The sequence below is a fragment of the Atractosteus spatula genome, chromosome 13, assembly GCF_055471065.1.
Source record: "Atractosteus spatula isolate fAtrSpa1 chromosome 13, fAtrSpa1.hap1, whole genome shotgun sequence".
In the NCBI taxonomy this organism is placed as follows: Eukaryota; Metazoa; Chordata; class Actinopteri; order Semionotiformes; family Lepisosteidae; genus Atractosteus; species Atractosteus spatula.
Window position 1 is genome coordinate 28,695,112 of NC_142718.1, and position 12,176 is coordinate 28,707,287.

The following is a 12,176-nucleotide window of genomic DNA, read 5'->3' on the forward strand; positions in this document are numbered from 1 at the left end:
CCTCTGTGTTCTCCGGTTGCCTTCCACAGTCCAAAGACTGTGGTAGGTTTATTTGGCTTCTGGAAATTTGCCTGTTGTGTCTAATTACTGTACTGTATATGTGTAGTGTACAACCTTTGTCCAAACAATACATTTGAACAGTACCATTTATAAGGATGGTCAATTTTTTTAAAAAAAACCTTTGTATCTTGTCACGTAAGTGATCCATATAAGAGAAGCATTTACAAAGTCACTAAAACACCACTTTAAGGAGGCGTTAGGTATTTTTTATACCCTGGCCAACACTGAAAACATTGTGGCACGGCTGCAATTTCTTTTGCTTAAACAGTTATTTTGTGGTTTTGCTTAAGAAATGTTTAGAAATAATGTTATAATAATTATAATTATTTTATAATAATTTTAATTGGCATCAGCACAATAAAGAGGGGTGCAATTTAAGCAATGTTTGAGTGTTGGCCTAAAGTTCAGAATTGAAAGTACAATACATTGATTCATCATTCCGTGCTAGTTATATATTTAACACCGTAAACTGAACATGGCATCTGTTACAGAAGCTTGAAAATATAAGGACTAGGAAGACAGTATTTTTAATAATATAGTTAAAAAATTCTCAATACTTTTTATCAGTGTGTAGAAAGATATTGTTGCCTTGGAATCCATTCAGAGAAGAGCAACCTGAGACATAAAGCTTAATAGAACCTCCTACACTATCAGGCTGAAGGAACAGAACCTTTTTAGTCTTGAACACGAGGGGACCTCATACAATTCTCAAAATCCTCAAAAGCACTGAGGCTTCAAAGGTCAACCGAGTTGATATCTTAGTTGATATCTTTGGAATCAACAGTGAAATTCAAATAGGAGGGCACCAATAAAAACTACCCGAAGGGTCATGGGAGTATAGAGCAAGCCACTCAGCCATGTTGTTGAAACCAATATTCTAATAAACCAGCAAACAGGCTAGAATGGTTGCCCCTCTTGTTTGTAACCATTCTTATGTTCTCAGTAGAATAATCCTAGTCCAGAAAACTTTGATACACAAGAAACTGCCCAAGGGAAAGAAGACCAACAGAGAAGGATTGGAGACTAGATTGATAACTTTGTAAAATTAAATGCTGAGGTGTCAGATAAAGGCAACTGCATACAGCTTTTGATAATGAGTTTGATAGATTGGGATTTTCAGATGGGAATTCAGTACCAGGAAAGTAGGGTTATATCCCTCCCTTCATAGACTGAAAATGTCATGTACAGATGCAGCCATTCAAAATGCGCGGGCGATACCGCATTATTTTCCGGTACGCTGTACGCAGTCTACCGCAAGCTACCGGTAAATACCGCGAGTTACCGGTAAATACCGCTAGCAAAATAATAGTATCCGGAATTTCCGCAAGGTGGAGCTAATAAAGCTCAACCTCTCATGTTTGAGCTGTAGCCATCAAAGTCTTTAACGAAGATATTAATAATAGTATTAATAATAAATGACCTTGGACAAGCTGTAAACTCAAAGTATTGCCCTGGTCCACATTCTTTTTTTCATTGACCGTCTTTGTAAAAGTAACGCCACAGCATTTCGCAATCACGCATTTTTTTCCAATCATGCAAAGTACAGTGATTCACCATGCCTTTCACATGCTCATAAAAGAGATTGATTTAGGGACATAAACATATTACCGTATGCAAACTGTACTGTATACAGTATGTATATGTATATTTAATGTCTTAACTGTGCCCGTTTAAGTATTGAATATTCATATCTAATTTTACCACTGAAGGGAAATCTTAGTAGCTGAGCATAAAAACAATAGGAGCATACTGCAACGCGTGTGAAGGCCATAAACGATATTAATTTTGGAACATAAACATACAGTATATGGCTGGTCTCGGTACTTTAAAGAAAACATACACGAAACATGGTTTCATTATGACCAGAATCTTGAGATATTTTTAACTTGATTTACAGTATTTGAGAGGTATGTCTTAACACCGATACTACAGTGCTTAAGTACTACTCACGTATATGTTTCTAGGTTTATATTATGCATTTCATACGGTCAAATTACTTTTGAGCAACTAATAAGAAGCGCGAAACGGTATGCGTTTTACTTTCGTTTCGTGCTGGGACCCGTGGATTGATTAGAGATATCAAGTACATACAAGTCATTTTTTAAATGTTGTAGTTCGTCTTGAAAAAATGTTACGAGTACATCATCTATCAACAATTACACAGGTTCTGTTTCCATATTGCGGATTTTGGTTACGTAATATTATTTTCTAGATTTCACGTTGTGAATATATGATTTGGGCAAACAGAGCCGCAAAGAAGTACATTATGGGTTGTTGTTTTTTTTTGCAGTTTTATCTAGAACAAGCGATGCTTAAACCTTTGTCTGATTCTTGTGAAACTATCCACACGACAGTTACAGTACCTAGGAGTTGACTTCAGTGATGTCACTGATGGGATGTTTCTAAAAATCCATCCTCTGTAAAACGTCTTCTCTAGTTATCCTCCATATGTATTCGCTAATGAAGCTGTGTGTTCTGAGCCTGGATCTCTACATTTCTGTATGAACCACCTTAGAGGGCTAAAGACAGCTTGTGTTTAAATTGAGTGTAAGGCAATTTATGCTTCTAAAGTCATGGTCAGCATTTTTGTACTGTGCTGTAAACTTGTTCTGTGCCTAGTCACATTATTTTATAGCGTTTTCATAGCGTTATCAAATCTGGTGGCGCTGTGTTAGTTTCCTGACTCCCATGTCACATGGTCTGTGATTGTAACCTGTAATACCGGTTTAATTCGTCACAGCCAGCACTCCGGTTGTAAAGTAGAAGCAGGCGAGATTTCCAGCGAAAAACACCTCCCCCTTCTTCAGGTGTGAGGGTCTTCTGCTCAGAATGAAACGCTAAAATGTAATGTAGGCTCTGAATGGGTTCTGACTTGCTTTAACAAAATATGTTTACAAATCCTTTCACCTGGCATTTTCGTAGTTAGAAATTATGGAACGCTCTGTTAAAAGCAAGGGAGTTTTTATGTCCGTTGCAGTTCTTTTGCAACATGAATATAATTATATCGTTATTAATTTCTTGAGATACGCGATTCCATATTATATTCCCTTTTAATCAAATTCTAAAAGTATGCTTGTTGACTCCGGTATCGCGTTAGTTAAAGACTTCGATGCTTAAAATGTTTAGGAGAAATGGAATACTGGTGTGTATGTTTTCTTTAAAGTACCGAGACCAGCCATATACTGTATGTTTAAGTTCCAAAATTAATATCGTTTATGGACTTCACACGCGTTGCAGTATGCTCCTATTCTTTTTATGCTCAGGCACTAAGTAAAAGGAGATGCTTCATATTGCTTGACTAATTTTAAAAACTAAGTTAGAAATGCAGACGCTCCCTCGGTGCGCTGCTCTGGTGCGCCGGCTCTTACACAGTGCCTGTCTGCCGTAAGCGTTACAATATACATACCCAACACTGCTTGTACCCATCTGTCATGCAAATAAAACACCTTGAATTGAATTGAATTGAGGGGAGAGGGGGGAATACTAAAGGCAATACTGGCTCAATACCCTCGATGGGCTTTGACGTGCTAATGCGTTGGTTTAACAGTCCGGGTGTGGCAGGCTTCCAATGTCAACTCGACTCGATTGGAAGACAATGAACGTATTTTGTGATATTTAGAAATATAAATTTGTTTGGTGCGAGTGAGGTTTTATTTAATCTCTGACCAAGGGAAACGTTTCATTTTTTCAAAGAAATGTTTGTTAAAAAATAAAGTCATAGTTCTATGGGATTCAATCACAGACCATGTGACAAGGGAGTCAGGAAACTACTCTAACACACAGCGCCACCGGATTTAATAACGCAATAAAAACGCTATAAAATAATGTGACTAGGCACAGAAAAAGTTTACAGCACAGTACAATAATAAATGCTGACCATGACTTTAGAAGCATAAATTACCTTACACTCAATTTAAACACAAGCTGTCTTTCTGTATGAACCTCTAAGCTGGTTCATACAGAAAATGTAGAAATGCATTAGCCTGATTATGATTAAAAAACACATAATTAAACACGCGTTTGCGATTTAAATCAGAACACGATTTAAATCAATATAAATGTTTATATTGTAACGCATACTGTCCAGCCTCCATTTCTCTATAAAAATTTACTCTGTTGCACACACACACACAATAGAAGGAGGAACCGCTGTCAGAAGGGAAGATATGTTCAAAATATCGCAAATATCGTTCATGTTGCGATATTTTGAAATATAAAAGTCAATTTATTGTCCATAATATCGCTATTCTATTTTTTCGAAGAAATGTTTGTTAAAAGAAAAGTCCGGCACCAGCTGGATTCGATCACACAACCTCCCAGTTGCTAGTCACGCACCTAGACCAGTCGGCTAGAAGACAGCTCGCATGAACAGGCAGGCGAAAAAGCCCTACACAGCCCTGTCGCAGCACACGAATACCGTTATTAAATTCTTTAGATACGCGATTCCATATTATATTCCCTTTTAATCAAATTCTAAAAGTATGCTTGTTGACTCCGGTATCATGTTAGTTAAAGACTTCAAAGCTTAAAATGTTTAGGGAGAAATGGAATACTGGTGTGTATTTTTTTCTTTAAAGTACCAAGACCAGCTACAGTATATACTGTATGTTTATGTTCCAAAATTAATATCGTTTATGGCCTTCACACGCGTTACAGTATGCTCCTATTCTTTTTATGCTCAGCTACTAAGATTTCCCTTCAGTGGTAAAATTCAATATCTACAACGGGCACAGCAAAGACGTTTTTACTGTAAGTCTTTCTACGACAGACCAACGGACCACGAGTGCCCCTGTCGGTCAACCAATCACGTACTGCGGTGCCACGCGTCATCTTGCGTCATACTGAGCGACGTCACCTGCGGTACGTGTCTGTGACGCGCACTTTGAATGGCTGCATCTGTAGCTATGATATGATGGTATGCATGAAACAAATCTAGTGCTTGTCTCTGTAGCTTATGCTGTTTGCGTGAGTTAAGCTTCATATGTCAAAACTTTCTTCATTCCTTTCTACATTCATATGATCTACAGGGAATGACTGACAAGGAAGGAGAGTTTTCTCTGCTGTGGGTCTAGGTGCTGGATGGTTTATTAGAAGGCGGTGTTACAGCAGGATAACTACTCATTACGTTGCACACTTGGCTTGCACATTCACTCAGAACTAATGTGCGTCACTTTCTCTCATTATGCGCATTCCGTTATTTAACAAACACAAAAGGCTTAAGATTTCAACTTGCTGTGCAGCTCTGTGCACACTTCAACTAGATTTTTTTTTTTGCACTAACGACACACAAAAATAATTAGTCTTTGACATTTTCTGACTTTCTCTGAATAGAATATGGTCATTTAACTTTCAGATTTGAGCATTTTTTTAAATATATGTACCAATGTTTTAAAATTATTAAGGCACAAACATTTGCCTGTTTATGTTGTTCAAAGACTGCAATCCAAAATCGAAATCTTTTAAAGGCATCAAACAATAGGAAAACAGACAGGGAACCTGAGGGATCAAATGTGATTTTGTCTGAAGGTCACCAATAGCTTTTAAGTTTTCTCAAGAATACATCAAACACTGGTACAAAAATTGCAATATCTTCTCATTAATATGAATGAGTCAAATATTATAGGCTATCAAACCTGTTTGTTCTAGGTTTTGTAGATGAATTCTGATGCTATATAATAATTGATTAGGCCTTATATTCAAGTGTTTAATATATGAACGTGTCAAAAATACAGATGAAAATCATTCTTTATGGAAAAGCAAAAACAATTCAGACAAAAGTGGATGCACTCATTAGCTATGATTGTCTGCTAAAATTATTTCAATGACACAAGACATTTTTATGGCAAACTCGTTTTCTTGGAGGTGGATTCAGAAGTAAAATCAAATATCGCAGAGGAAGTTAATATTGTTGAGCATCTGGTAAACTGTCATATCAGCTGTCAGCAGAAGACAAAATGAGAAATAGCTATAGGAACATGTGAACAGGTAGTTCCCGCTTTCTTTTTAAATTTCAGCTGCTCTTTTCATAAGGTTTAGAAATATACAGTATTTATACTGAAAACATCTGACAGGTGTAAATTTGTTTTCATTTAAAACAGAAACTGAAAAGCAAGCATATGAGTGTTATTAGATTTTTTTATATCATGGAATTTTCAAAGCATAAGCTCATTAAACAAAAATTTATATTATAAAACATCAACAAAGCAGAACTGAGGTCTCAATTACAGTAACTAGAAAAATAGCTGATCTACCGAGCATCTCATTTGTTAATAAACCGCTTTTTTGAGAAATTACATCTATTTTATTTGAAACCCAAAGTTTTTCTTTAAAACTATATGCAGGATGGTGGCCACATAAATCAAATGAAAGTGTCTTGAGAGATGTATATGACTTACATGATAGCTGAATTGAAGAACTTAGTAATACTCTTTGAAGAAAAAAAGGATGTCCCCTGTGAGACTTGGGCTCAGCTTTCAAAATGCTAATGGTTTTTACCGTCTCAGTAAAGCTGCCTTTTTGAACTGCATAAAAGCTCCGAAACACCAAAGATGCTTATTACTATCATACGAGAGTCTTAGAATCGCCATTCATTTACTTTGGTATAACACACCATCAGAACTCGGTCTTTTTTTCTGTGAATACAAAATGCAGAGGAACACCAGAAGCTCAAAATTTATGCATTTTCTAACTTTCTCTCGAGAATAAATAAACTTTGTAAAGCTGGAGGGAAAAAAAGGATTTTAGTCAATGGCTTTATATGGTTATGCTGACTGACTTAAATGAGAAAAGACAATCTGAAAGAGGTTAATTATAATGAAAGCACCCCAGTGTAGCAAAACTGTTACTATAGTAACAATCTGACGAGTTAATCAAATGCAAAGAAAGATCTGGAAATTTGCAAAGGATAAAACATTTTTGGCAGATGTGGACAATGACCAACTCTTCAGAAACCATACTTTTAAGAAGGTATTTAGAATAATGATGTGTTATTTGGAAACAAGGTATCTCAAAAATATCAAATGCGTAAAATGGAAGGAAATGAGCATATCAGATATAGTGTTCAAATAAAACTGCTTGTCAGATACTGTATGAAAAAATAAAAGCATTAAGAAAAAAGAAGCAATTAATATAAAAATATTTTAAATTATTTAAAATGCCTTAAAATATTTTACAATTGTTTCATAAAATATCTATAACAAATCATTCATTATACTGTATGTAGGTGAAATCATTAAAACTAAAAAACTTCTGTCAATATAATATAGTGTTGTCTCTGAGAACATGTGTAATTACTTAAACAAAATCAATGTGGGACTGTTTTATCCCAAAAAACGGAAAAAGAGACATTCTTGACCAGGAAAAATGTCAAATACAGTTCTTGCTTAAAAGAAACAATATCTAAAATTTCTGAAGCTCAAACATTGGCAAGATAATCTGACCAAATCAACAAAATAATTTATCAAAACCTTTTAGTACAGGTACTGGTTTTTAAATATTTAAATTGCTGAAAAATGAATTGACAAAAGAAAAAAAATGTTCTGAAATTGATCAAGAGAGAAAGAAACCCCTTTTCATTAAAAACATATTGTTTTCATTTTTATCAATTGTTCCATTGCTTGTAAATTATAATGTTCACACTACAGTAAATACTAGTGTAAAAAGCATGTATGCTCGTTGGGTTATGCAGAATGATTTTTAAATTGCCCCAATGGGAAGTAGCACTTAAACTGTGCAATACCACCTGCTGCATTTTTCCATTTCCAAGTTTACAGAGCTATCCACTGTGTCAGTTTGCCAACAGAGATCCAGGCAGACAGGTTTTCTCAAAGATTTACGGGTGAAGTTATTCCACAGCAATGAGTGAGGTCGGGCCCCCTAGCGGCATAATCTCTGAATTCTGAAAATGTTAATGCAAAAATCTAGCAATGCGTGTGTGCACTCTTCACTCTGCTAATACTATGCTGTGGTTTTGAGAATTCAGACCAAGAGGGTGTGTGAAATAACTTATTTTGAATAGCCAATAGGCTAGAAACATATTTTTGGCCAAATTCTCGATTTTCCAAATCTCCTGAAAGGAACTTTGGGGCTTTGTTTATTAATGAAGCACGGGAGAACAGGCAAGCTAAGTGAAAGATTAAGGTAATGTTCAGACAAAGTTCAGAGGGTTGGATGTCACAAAAGAGGTGAAGTACTGTCTTTTCATACCTGTTAGTGCTGTAGTTCTGAAATACAATGCACTTTTTAAAGGATTAAAAGAGTGAATGCAGTATAGCTAGTAGGAAGCCTTTGTTTTCTAAATAGGTGACAAATAGTACCTATTTAATATTTCTTCGCGAAGCCCTTAGTATGGGGATTGCTTGCGTAACAAAGAATTAAGGCCACTATAAAAAAAAAAGGAAAAATTACCTCCCAGCATTTGCTTAATATATTATGCCTCAATATAACAATATTGAGGCATAATGACAGAGGATTGTGTCAAGGTCTTTTTCGAAGGTGCAGGCAAATCATGTTTGACTGATGACATAAGTTTATTTTCATACTTTCATACTGTTAATTATTTTACAAACAGATTTCATTCATTAATGTGGCATAGATCTGCCTATACTACGGTATATGCAGTTTTAAAAAAAAACAACGTTATGCTTAACAGAATGTTACACGTCTCATTTGACATTAGTTTGATTATTTTTGATCGAAATTCCTAAAACACTGTTGTTTTCCATCTTGGCTTTCATGATGTGATTATAAACCACATCACAGGGCAGCTGGTATGTCAAACTGCATCTTAACCACGACTGACTAAACTGTTTGCAGCTCATCTCCACTGAAGCAGAACTAAAATCTGGAAGTAATCAGCTAGCAGGGAACATCAGAAATTCTCCAGAAAACACTTTAACGCTGCTGGAGCCCACTGGTTCTCAAGATCGGATTCAGGTACCTAATCCCACACGGCAGTCTCCCTTCCCCCTCTCTCTTCCTTTCATATAGCAGCAGAAAAGCCCCAGGGTGTCAGTGGTTGCAAAGGAACTGCAGCGTCTGACACCTGCTGGGAGGTATAAATATAAAACTGTAGCTGCCATTGTTAGTTTGTGCCTTTCACACAGACTGCTGTGTTTCATTCTTACTGTACCCAACAGTAAAATCACTAGTGTTATAATATTCAATAAAGAGTGCATTTAATGAAATTGTAAGCTTCTGGATCACACAAAAATGATGATGATGATATCTTGATTACAATTTTTAAAAAATTCCAGAAATTAAAATGGGATAAAAAAGTTGTCAGACGTGAAATTTGGAAGGTGGCCTTGACACCAGACCCTTCCTGCCTGTTGGCATTTGTATTTCTTTCATATGCAATTGCTATCAACACATTCACAGACAGTGTAGGGGCATTTCTGATGGACAAGGCAATTTTAAACATAATACTGATGTAAACATTCACGTTCATTAACACATATAAACAATTTTTATAATAATAGCTATAATATAATTATAGTTATTTATTGAAAGCAATAACATGCAGTATGTTAAGGGTATATGATGCCTTGTTTCTGAACGGACTATTTTCAGAGCTGCAAAAATGCTCACTAGTTAACTGCATAGCACATAAAGCATACCTGAATTTACAGTATGCATAACAATAAGTTTTGAACTGGCTCACTGTAAAAAAACAAAATAGACCGATCAGTTTTTAATCCACAGTTGCTTTTACTAATATTTATCATCTTTATAGATTTGAAATGTCAATTTGATAGTAAGAACTAAAATACCTAAAACATTTTGTTGTAATAATGTTTGTGAATGACTTTTGAAAGTAAGGGTTTTAGGAAAAGATATTGCTTTGTTAGAAAACTAAACTGGAATTCAGAAGAACTCATTGGAATTGGGTGGTGAGGTCGGTGTCCTGTCATTTTGGTGCAACAGTTTTTTCAAACAAATTCAGGGTGTTAATCTTTATTCCTTGGCAATCTGACCAGGTCACATTCCTTAAGGTAATTAGATTTTCCCCATATGTTCCAATAAATGAAAAGGGTATCCTGGAAAAACTCAATATCCCAGCAGGAGCTGCTAAATTCCCACGTTTCATCAGAGACTGTTAAAAAATGAAATACATATTTCAAGACTCTTATATATGTTCATAAATATAGAAAAAATAAAAATTCACATTGCAGGATCATGTGTCATAAAGATGACAAAAATAAAATTATCAAAAGATAAAATAAAATATACAAAGTAATGCTAATTATTTTTAGAATGTTGATTGTTATTTAAAGTAAAGCCTGTTTCTTGCACTTGAACTGAGGGACTGTGAAATAACACTATTATTTTCCAGACTTTTTACAATAAAAATGACTATTTATGGGTTTTTTCTACAGAACAGTTTGTTATAAAATAAATGTTTATAATCAAATCTGTGAAGATATATATGTCACTTTCCGTATGAAATTATATTTTCTTTGCTTCAGATTTTTTTTTCATTCTGGATAGTAGCATGGTCTGATTGTTTCACTGTTGGTGTACTTGTTCTTTACAGATGATCTGCTCTGTATTTCCAATTTGTGGAACTATGACTGTGGCAGGCTGTAACATTGCTCTACCAGGGCATCTGAGCTGAAATGCACCCTCCACACTCAACAGCGTGACACTTCCATTCCCCAATCATGTCATTCTGTAGTAGAAAAAGAGGATTACTGTCAGTCTGGGAAGGCTTCACAATGCATACTGCTTCAGAACCAAAGTGGTATTTCTTCTCTCTCTCTGCTTTCAAATCTGCAGAATCTCAAAGCAGGCTATTCTGATTTGATGTCTGTTCAGGGAGTCTTGCTAGACTGGAGTCTTGTACACTAGGAATCAAACTAGGACTTCCTAAGACGTTTCTTAATCGCATGTAACCGGCATTAGACATACTCTGTTGCTTCGTGTTTGTAGATTTGACATTTGTGGTGTTTCTTCTTCTCCCTCCTCTGAAATTTCCCCACTAGGTGCCCTGCTGCAAAAAGGACACTTGAGCAGGAGATATCTACGGCACTGACATTAGACTTCCTCTTACTCGTTTCTACAGAACAACACTTTCAATACAAAAGAAGTACGGAACATTTATTTTGCTATACATGAGCATAAGCGTGCTAAAATAAATTGTCACACTATTCAAAGGGAACTTGGCATGCGCCTCTTTTCACAAGACTAAAATGGTTAAATAATTTGACCTGAGTTTCCTGGTGGGCCAAGAATAAAGTACAATTTAATTTTGTCACTTAATAAAAATACGTTGACTAGGCAATGTCATGACAGCTGCAAGACCACTGTTCAACTTCAGTTTGACTAAAATCTTTTCTGTGACAATTCTAAAGAACGCTGACAAACAAGGAGTGAAATATATGAAGAAGAAAAGCTAAGCCTTCGATTTATAAATAGTTTCTGTGAAACTGTTGTAGTAAAAACACAGTGGAATATGATACATAAAAAAACACGGTAAAGCATAAAAATGTATAGAAACATGAAAACACATACAGTACAAGAAAAAAATGGCACAAACATAAAAGAAAATGTATAAAATATTGCGCATATTTACAATGCTGAAAATGAAGTCTTTCCTGGAAATGTTTGTACTTAACAGTGACATTTAAATTAAATATCTAGCATTTCCAGACTGGAGGCAGAGGTGATAGTTTTTATAGACAACAACAGCAAATATGCAAGATTAGAGTAACTTATGAGCATTTTCAGTTTACAATTGTAAAATTACATTAAAACAATTTTTATAACAATAATCTTGGCATGGAAATTGTCAGTTCACACTATTAAATAACTAATATTTTTTTGTTATAAAGGCAGATTTTTCGTAATTGTATTTGTATTTTTAGGACAATGAAACCTAAAAAAGCTTTATTGATCCAACAGAAAAATATTTAGTGTAGTTTTTACAATGTTTTTCACGTAAACACGTTTAAGTCTAATACAGCTCTGTACCCAGTCTTTGACTTACTGCAGTACAGGCTTGAAATGACTGCCTGATAGTAACAAGCATGAAGTGACATAAGGATTACTGAAATGTTCATTTCTAAAGAAAAATTAAAACATTAATAATGAATGTTAAACTTGTGCTGCATGTGTAA